The following is an 11024-nucleotide window of genomic DNA, read 5'->3' as shown; positions in this document are numbered from 1 at the left end:
AGAAGAGCCGGCGACCCGCGAGGCACGCCGTGTTCCCTCTCTTTCTCCGACTTCTCTTCCCGAGCCTTCGTTACACGCTCCTCTTTCGACCGTGCTTTTCCATCTTCCTCTGATTAACGCGTACTGACGTCCCGCGCCTCGCCCTACCCTCCGTATATACGTATCGGCTTCTCTCGTTCATTCGCTTCGTTCAGTCGAGCCCTATTTTAAGAATAGCTTCACGTCCTCTCGCTGTTCGGCCGCGTCGGCTCCTTGATGCTTCCGTACCCGCCCAAAGAGACGGCCGCAGCTTCGGTCTTGCAAGGAAACTCGAATGTTTAGAAATTTTGGGAAAGTGGTGTTTACCGACCTCGATGATAACTCGATGGTGAACGACAGATTCTACGGTGTTTTCTTTAGGTTAGATTCTTTATATTGCGTATGCTACGTGCGTGTTGCTGAATAGCGACGATACGTTGTTTCCCGATGAACGTATGCAGGTTTTCTCTCCGAATTGGTGTAATATCTATGCGCACAGTGTAGATATGTCTGTTTTCATTTTTCGGAGTCTCGTTGGAGGCGATTAATTAATAATACAGTTAATGAATAATATTACATAATTTAGCTTTAGATTTTTAGCTTTAATTTATTAAGACGTATAGATTTTATCTTATTATTTCTTGATACATACAACTGCAATCACGTTAAGGACTGGTAACTTTTACGAATCTCACCAAATCTACTTTCGCAGTATATGTGTAACATTTTAATAATTTTTTAATTTGTATTTTGTTGTATTTGTGTATTTGTAATTTGTGTAATAACGTATAACGTATAATGCACGACAAAATAATCGCTCCACAGAGATTTCAATTATTTTACTAATAAGAAAACAAGTGCGGTATGTAGTAAATACAAAATAAAAACCACCCTCCAACTTATGAAAGAAACATTCCACGAGACATCTTCTCGAGCGAGTATAATTGATCTTGTACGTGGAATAGTTGCACCAACGCAATTTTAAAATGAACGAACAAGACCGAACCGCGGTAAATCAGTAGCATGCGAACGATCTTTGTCGGTGATATGCTATCTGACGTCGAATCGGACGAAAGAGGCTATTATCGAGTTAACTCAAACGATCCACCGACTGCCAAGTCAAATATGGAGTTTACCTTCTAGTTTTCGATACAATTCCTCCTTTTCCTTCGACTCGAACGTTCCTGTACCTCTAAAAGTATCGAGGAAATCATGAGAGCTCTGAGAGAATGTTTCGAGAAAGGATGATAGTAGGTAAGGGGTTTATTCCGCTGAAGAATATCTTACGACGGTAGACGAAGCTATTCTTTGACGAAAGGAGGAGAATTATTCTGCGAAAGAATATTTTTAAGGGAATCGTTCCTTGTAAGCACTTTGTATAGGCCGAGTTGTTCCCCGAGAGGATTTCGAAGAGAAGGGAATTATTCTTCCGAAGTATCGGAGATACTCAAAAGCAATTACACTTTTAATAAGAATTCGAGGTGAAGGAACCGGTTGCACCGCTGCACGTATATCGAAGAACAAGCTGTGTATTAGCTTTTAACAATGGTACAATATTGTATCATTTGATAATAACACGTAAATGGATTGAAATGTAACGTTATATCTTGGTAGTAGCAGTTTATATATTTAAGAAAATCGTTCTTATTTCTTCTATCAATTTAAATTTTCCTTAACTGAATAAAAATTTACGTTTAAGTATACTCCATCCAAGTATTCTAAAACTGAAAATTAGGAAGAAATTGAATTCCATCTACCTAATTTCACTCGCTACCCAAAGACAATCAACCAGCAACACAAAGACTTCTACAGCCTCTGCCAATCATCGTTCGCCAAAGCGTGAACCGCGAAGTTTCCTCGTCGACGGCGTTCCCGTGCGATAACGAAAGCGGCGCCAACCACGTACAAGCGCGGCTACAGTAGCGTGCCCGTGCAAGCGTATAATATTCCACGAGGAGTTGAGATGGAGAGGGGTCGGACGCGGCGGTTCCGGAATTCTCCGAAGGATTCCGCGGAGGAATCCGGCGGACGGTGGAGACAAACTGCTGGCAAAACGGGCGTCTTTGTCCAGGAAACGAGGACAGCGCCGGCACGGTTAGCGTTTCTCTGGCGACTAGATTCTACAGACCTTGTCTCTTTGTATAACAGATCCGCGGAACTGCTTCTCGAAATGGAAACTTCTGCCCAGAGGAATCGGTTGAAGTATCCTTGAAACCATGAAGCCACGGATTGGCTAGATAAAGCGGACGAACAGGAAAAAGACGAAATAAAGACAGTGAAATGGCAGTTCGTGCGACAACCGCAGGAAGTCGAGCGAATCAAAGCGCCGACGATTGTTTTACTCGGAGACGAAGGACGTTTCCTTTTCGTCGAGTACGAACCAGTCAGACTGCAGCTTTCGCTGAATTTCGAAAGCTAATTACAGTTCGAGTTCGAGGGTTACTCGAAACCGAACCGGTGACCCGAGGTGGAAATCCAACCGCGCCACTCGACGGAAAGCGAAGGATCTCGTGCATCGAGATCATTATTAGCCGGTGCATAATGCGAGTTGATTAAAGTCTGAAGGAGCAACGATTATTAAAGTGGCGTTGATAACGAGGGACGTCCCGTATCCTGAGGAAATCTCGTTGTCAGATTGTTGAATTATTCCTGGGGATTTTAATTGCTCCGCTATATCAGCTGGTCGTAGGATGGTTGGATTTGCCTAATTGATACCTTCTTCCTTTCATAAGGAATTAATCTCGTAACGTTAATGTTATCGTTGTTGTTTTTGTTATTATTGCTATATTGTTTCCAGCTTCGATGCGGAAGCGGAGATGAAAAATGAAGTAGGTATTGGGACTGAATTAAGCGGATCGTTGATTTGAAATGAAAATACTCGAGCGTATTTAAAGTTGATTTTACGCTATTTCTGACGATATACAAATTTAATTATTAACATATTATTATTTATTGAATTGTATATCTGAAAATTAATTGGTCGCGAGAGAAAGCATCAAACGGAAAACTAGAAAATTATAATACAATATAAAAAGGTAAAACAACTTTCCAGTTGCTAAAACTCCTTTTGTAAATAACGATGAATCAGCCGTGAACGACGATAACCTTGTAATATTCAGTTGTTTATAATTTTCACTCTATGTACGTACATATGAGCTTTTTCACTTAGTATATCGGTAGATCTACTATATATAGAGCAAGGAGTAAGTCTTTCTCCGGGCACTCACATCGCGAATTTGGTGTCGTGCTGCCAACTTTCGACACACGCTAGAACACGCTAGAAAATAAGCGCCAGACTCGCTCGAATACAGTAATCAACATATCCAGTAGCTGAAAAGCAGAGACCGACTACAAAGTTATCGGTCGAGGTTTTATCGAAGCTTCCAGGAGCTTAAATTCACGACTCTTGGTAACGGTGGCGCCACGACAAAGCTTTTAAAAGCGTTTTCAGAAAACATTCTCAAAAGTATTTACCCATGTTGCGCTCCACCTTTTCTATTTACGTATCTCTTATACCGTGGCTATTAATATTTCAACTCAAAAATAATCAATGTAGACGCATACACGCACGCGTTTCTATCCCTTTTCGCTTCTAATATCGAGCTATCCTTATCCCAATCCCTGCACGGCCATCCTAATCCCAACTGATGCGTCGAATCTATATTGATCCGTGTCAGACTCGTGGTAACAACTTTGACAAATCGTGTCAAATCTTCCGGTGGCAGTGAAAACGAACCGTGGCTGTCTGACCGGTGTCGCAGATTAATCTTAATCAGGTCGCCGAAATCGCGGAAGGCGGCGACGGAACACCGCTTCTTGCATGGGTTCACTCTTCGCAGATCCACCTAGAAATATTTTCGTTCCCGATATAGAAGCACCGGCGTATAAATACGCAGCGAACGGGCAATAAAAATATCGACGAGCAGCCACTCGAGAAGAGACGAGCGAGGACTCGACACAACACCGCGATCACTTTCTATTTTCACGGAGGGGTACACTTAGGACGATGGCACTTTGTCATCGCAAATGCTATTGACTCTACTGACAGTCGAATGGAATCGAGTGAAGGAACTCTATCGGATTCTATGAAAGGTGAGAAAGACGGGGAACGTTGTCGAGGAAATAAGAAGAGAAATGCATACAATCAATGAACTCGAAACTATGGATGAAGTTAGTCCAAAGTACCGTGAATTGAAAAAGGAAATTAATTGAATGGACATGAGCAAGCAACATCGAAAATGATAACAAATCGCCTCAGTATTACGGAAATTGGTCGATCTAAAATAAATTGAAAGCATCGTTGATTAATCTGTTGCAAACGCTTTGTTGATTTGGCTACGTAGATACTATGAATATATTGGGTTGGTAACTAACTGATTGCGGATTTTGTCATTACCACCTAATGACAAAATCCGCAATCAGTTAGTTGCCAATAATAGCTCTGAAATAAATATGGGAACGTACAAGGCGAAAAATAGACAATTGCGTGAGAAAACGAATCAAACACTAATTTACATATCTTTACTCTGATGAAAGACGAAACTTGAAATATTTAATATCGAACAGAAATCAAATTACGATATTATTCGACGATTCCAGTGATACAAAATAACGACTAAATGAAAAATAACGAAAGTGACAAAACAAAACTTGATATAGTGAAGAAAAAATACACAAATGAAAACCGAGAAAGCATGGTGCAAAGTTTAACGCGAGACCGAGGAGGGATTGATATTTCATACGTTCTAGCCCACTTTCCCATTGGATACAAGTGTATAACGTTCGGACAAGAATAGAGCGAGTTAGTCATCTTGAGTTTCTCCCGGCAATGTCGAAAAGCATCGACTAAAAATTTTCCTGACGATTTCGAACGATGAGTCAATACATTTCTTCCCTTGTCACGGGGCGGAAGTCGCGTCACGTGTTTATCGGCCGTTCATTCCATATTTTCTGATTCTGATTTTGTCTTTATTCGAACAGTCAAGGGATGCTGCTAAAAAAATTCCTTTCGATATGCGTCACTTTCTACAAATGTTTCCCATAAAATATTCACGATCGGTATTACCTTGCGTGTTACGAGTTAGATACATGTATTTTACTTGGGTATTTTTATTCCTTTTTTATTTCCTTAAAAATAACAAGAATTGATCTTTAACAAAATTTCCTGAACGTCGTAAAATTTTTGACCACAATAAGTTTTGAGTACAGTTTCTATTAAAATTATGAGCGTCGTTCTTGGCAGAAAGGAGAAACGTCGGGATGATTCATTGGAAATTTTTGGGTAATGTATTTTCTCAAGCAAATCAAAGTCAAGTGTAATACTACTTTTTGACAAATGTTTTTATTTTACTTTTCAACTGAGAAATCAACAGCTCTGAGTGATTAAGCTTAATGATACCATATGTGATATTCTACATACTTAATAATCATAATTATTTTCTGAATAGAAGTTTAAGTAATGGAACGCCACACCTTTGAAATAACATTCAGTTTTAAAATATGCTTCTTATTTCCCTCAGACGAATTTTCATGCATAGTAACAATTAGCGGTAAAAAAACTAAACTTGAAAATACTAATGCTATTAGTTCACACGCTACATCACTTACACTTACCACCTATAGAAAATCTAACTAAACTATGTACTTTAAAAAGTAAACAGATTAAATCCACGTAAGGCAATGATATATAAAAGGACACGTATCGGTATCAATGTCTTCCTCCAATTTCTTAAACGCATCAGTCGCCTGCAATAAAGATAAAATAAATCTTCATCGAATGATAAACTGAATCGTATTAGTTTCCTTCACATCTGAAGCTTCTGTCCCGAACAGAATTCGGATCGTTTAAAATAACCGATCAGAAAGTAGCACGGCAGTAAATTCGAGCAGACGATACCGGCCTCTGTATCGCCTTTCATATTTCCACTTTGCGGTGAGGATACAATGTTTTCCCTTCTGGCACACTACACTCACGCGAGCAAAAATCTATTAGCCCGATGCATACAAAATAGTTCTCTTCGCCTACTCTGATAAAATTCATTTATTTCTGAGTAAAAAGAGTGTGTGATATTTTCAAGCAATTAGTTGTTGTTAATAACCTTATTTCAGGGAATGACATTTTATGCGCGATCAATTTAACGCGTACAACAGGGATTACAAATGTGTCTGCGTCCAAAATGCGATTCCTATTTACATCTTTTGAATCAGGTCAGATCACATTGTTTATGGATTTTCTAAGGTATTCTCGGAGATGGTATTGTGCGCAAAACGGAACAAGTTAATGATCGTTGTCGACCTGAATACCGTGTGTCGATACCCTGCGTAATTCACGTTAACGAAATGGGACAAGATCGATCCGCTTTTCACCTGAACAATTCGTTCTTCGGATAAACAAATTTTCATCTTCAACGCTATTAACCGAACGAACATGATCAAGTGTTACTCTGGCTTCTAATATTTTTTCAGTTTTACAAATAATATTTTGTTAAACGAGGAACAGCTATTTGATTCGGATCCTCAAAAGTCGATGTTCTAAATCGTAGAAAGTACCAAGATCGTTACTGAGAAATCTCTAACGAGCGTTTTAGAGTCCACCTGTTGCCTTCTTCCTGATTCGATCGACGCCCGTAATTATAGAATAGTAATGGGTATAACCGGAGATATATCGAATACGACATTTCAGTTCGGTTGCCATTGAACTATTGCTATGTTATCGAATTCTGAAATTTAGTTCGATGAGAAACTCGATGAAGACTCTGACTGTTTTACGTTGAAGCTTGTAACCGGAAAGGTGTCGTTTTATTAACACGGAAGAGGTTAATTTTTATTTAGAAAAGTGAAACTACGAATAACGGTACAAAACAATATCGATAGTATTAAAATCCTAAATTATTTTTTTTGCTTTTAGTTTTAGTAAAAATGTGAAAAAGAGAGATAGGTACAAATAATGTCTGTTTCGTAATTCAGTTGGCAACTACCACCAGCACAACATTCAACGTTATGAGTATACAAAATATACTTGCAACATTGTGAGTACCAAGCTCTTCAATAGCAACGTGTAAAAGGAGCACCAAGAGTTTCGATCATCGAGAACATCGATCACCGTATAATCGACTCAAGTGGTCAATGTTTCCCAAGCTATCCAACGACTCTGTTTACAAACGTTAAACTCACAATTGAGAAGTCAAGAACTTTCAACCTGCGATACTTAAGGGAATTCAGTCGAGCGAGAGAGCGAAACCGTGGGTATATTTAGAAAATTGGGGCAGTGTGCTCATCCGACGACTCGAACATCATTATAGACCTTTTTTACGCGAAACACAGAAACCACACGGTATTTTTCTATCGTTCTCTTTTTACGATCTCGAATTAATTCGTAAACATTCAGGAATAGGAACATCGAGCGATTTACCAACGTGACAAATTAATCACGATGACATTCGTTAACACCGTTACATAACCGAACCGCGTACCAGCGAACCTAGATTAATGCGAGTCCAGCTTTTCGAATGATGGCCAAGAAAAATCATAACGACTCCATTCGGCGTGACATACATCACGTTGTTGACAACATCTAAGATCGCTTCGATTCCCCGAATAATTTTCCGAAACACAATTCGAAGTGATTAAACCCTTAGGCGCCGAACAGTGAGTTTGTGGAAGTACGTCCATTTGATACATGAAGCTCCATAACTGGGTTATATTCCATTTCAAACTTTACTTCCTGCTGGGTAACGATCGTTTAACTGGACAGGATTAATTAGGTTTGCGACTGGTTCGAGTGGATCGCCATTTAATCCATAAAATTGTAAAAATTACTTTTAATTGGTCTGAGCGTTCGTGGGAATATTTTGTTGAAAATAAAGGATTTGTTCGTTTATTCGCGAGACTTTAGGCAGAAGGTTAGGAGGCTGAGTTTTGTCACTAGAAGTAAAAATACCCGGTTAGTAACAGTCTAACTATTGTTCCTCGATCATACTACAAGCTTCAACCTGATTGTGTTGTAATTTTATTGGAAAATTTGTCTGATAAGACTTGGTTTCGTTTTCACGTGATTTCAAAATCGACAACGAAGAACAAAGACTTGTTGGTTACATCTTGTAGCGTACATGTTATGTTTGAAAACTACGTGTCCTAGTTTTCATCTCAACTTGGTTTACAGTCTTTGGAATATAGCAACAATTATATTTCGGTAACAGTTTCTTGCTACAATACAAGGACTGCTTCAGGCTTAAGCAGACAAATTTTTCACGCGAATCACGTGATCTGAAAGGGATAACTCGAAGAACTACGAATCCTTTGAATCCGTAATTAATGTGAGATGGTATGTGAAATAATAACGAACGATACCTAGTATCCTTCAATATCCTTCAAATTCCTGCCTCAGTTGTAGAAAATTACCATTCCTTACTCTAGGATTTCTGTAAAACTAAGTTTTCTATTTCCCTTTCATAAAATCCTTACTACGATGATATCTACTGTCTAAAATTCAATTCTCCCAAAGACCACATTACACGTCAGCTAATTTAGTAAATATCGTAAAAGTTTATTTGCGACGAGTTACTCCCCAAATTACTCTCAACTCGTTAATTCGCCCGTTTATGCAAAGATAAAAACTTACAAACTTCGAAAAGATCGTATCGTCCCTGTGGAAAATTTCTCTTCGATAAATACCGTTCTCTTTCCACGCCGTTCCACAACCTCCGTAAACAGAGTGGACGTAAAAAGGAACAGTCGGTAGGGATCGTGGCCGCATATCCGGCGAAACATGCCGCCGCGAATTGCAAACACGGATACGAGGGAGTTTCGACGCGATAGGTAGTGTGCAGGCCGATGAGATGGCTTTCGGAACTCTCTTTCGAATGGAAGAGTGGCCGGAGGGGCGAGAAGTCGGTGGCGGTGGGAAAGAGAGAGAGAGACAGAGAGACAAAGACAGAGAGAGAAAGAGAGCCAGTTATTCTGGTCCAAGCTCTTCCGATGCGCTTTTCTCGATGGTGGCTGGAATTCTCCGCCAGGCGGAGCCACGTGGCCATCGTCGGAGGACGCGGAGTGGGAGCAAGGTGATGAAGAGGACGCAGAAGAGAAGGGGCCAATCTCAAATTACTTGGTGAGCTCCCGGCTAGGCCGAACGAACATCTTTGCCCACCATTGCCCGGCGACCTTTTATAGACACTCGACGGGAGTGGGGGAGGAGCCGGGAGGTCGAGGAAATTTGGTGAAAACTGGAAGTTTCTCGGTTGACAAAGATTTCTCGAGTTTTAACATATTTTCTAGCTACACAATCTGTTCGTATCTTTCTCGATCGAGGAAAGACGATGGGCGGATGATGATTTATGGATGAAAGTGGGAAAAATCGAATTCGAGAATTTGGAAGGGAAAGGAGGTGGTTCAGTTGTCTCCTGTTGCTGTTTCGAGTGAAGGAAAATGGATTATAAGATATAAATACGGGAGGAATTCGCGGCGGTGGTGGGGGAAACGCTAGTAGAATGGGAAGCTCCTGTTTCAGACGGCCAGCTAGTAGAATGGGTAAATGATTGAATGTGGAGATATCGATACAACGGAATCACGTCGATGTATGTTTATGTAAAATTAGTGGCGAGTATCTAAACATTTTTTTGATGTTACACACTATAGATCATAGTGTATGGTTTTATGTAATATTGATTAAAAAGTGTTAAAATCAGAGAAAGATATTTATTTTCTTTCTTTTCCTTAAATTGATGGTTTAATTATTATTTGCCTAAAGTAGTGTCTCTAGTTTCTAAAGTTACTTCGATTATTTTACTTCTTTCACCTTGGAATTCCCTTTTATTAATTTCTGTTTACAAAAGATTCAAATGTAGCAACAATCTCTGGATATACTCTATCTACAGTAGTCAGATAGAATATTTATTGAATTATTATAACTAGATTGCACATGTTCGTTTGTTTGTAGATAATATAAAGGTGATATGTATAAAGTAGAATTTCTTATTTCAGTTACATTTCTTTCCTTATTTTCCTAAAAGTATGTATTTGTATAAGCATCCACAATCTAATTATAGTACACAAATTTGCCTTACACGAAATGACTCATTCATCAAATAATATAAAAAATAACACATGTGTAAGTAAAAGATATAAAAATAAAGAGATAAACACCGGTATACTAATGTTGCACATTGCTCGACTTCATACCCTACCATTCATTAGAAGATTATTGATAAACAAGTAAATCAATATGAAGAATAACGTACCACTAGATACGATTCATCGATAACGTTTCTTGTATCACCATCGAAAAAATTCTTCCTACTTAATCTCCCGTGCAAATGGAATGTTAAACAAATTTCAAGAACCGGAGATCGCAATGCCAACGTCGATGGAAACACGCTCGGTATTCTTGTTAGGCATCGTCGCAACGTCAACGATGCTGTGAGTGTAAATAACGAAAAGCTCAACGTTTTACCGCAGCTGTGCGAGATAAAGGTGAACTTTCGACAGATTTAAAGAATTCGATTTGGAGACGGCGATGTTGCATCGTGAACCCTCTCATCGCCTGTTGACCGATCGATCAAACTCGTTCAATCAACTATTACGCGTTGTTATTTATAAAACAATTCGCTTTTGATTTGATTCGAGGGCGAGTAAAATTATAAAACGTGCTGCTGACGCGGTGAGTGGGCGCGTAAAAATAGTCGTGGATGATTCGACGATTCTAAAATGATTTTTGGCTTTCATATGACACTGGTCGGTGACGTAGCGCGATTGTTACGTAGCACTTTCTTTTACGCTCATGTTGTTATAGATTCGAACATGTCAACGACTCTCGCTCATCGATCCACGAATGAAACCGATGACCCTGCAGCTTTTCAAGTACGGCATATCTAAATCGGTATACGAAGTGAGACACGGTTGCAGAGGTCGAACGTTAAGCGAATAATTCTACGAAATGCGAGGCGTGGGACGCTAGGAGACGATTCTGGTTCTATTCGTCCAGAGCTACGATAATTTCGTACTGAGAAACA

The sequence above is a fragment of the Bombus flavifrons genome, chromosome 2 (genome assembly GCF_040668555.2).
Source record: "Bombus flavifrons isolate JBK064 chromosome 2, iyBomFlav1_principal, whole genome shotgun sequence".
In the NCBI taxonomy this organism is placed as follows: Eukaryota; Metazoa; Arthropoda; class Insecta; order Hymenoptera; family Apidae; genus Bombus; species Bombus flavifrons.
The sequence above is the reverse complement of the archived record's forward strand: the minus strand, read 5'-3'. Positions refer to the sequence as shown.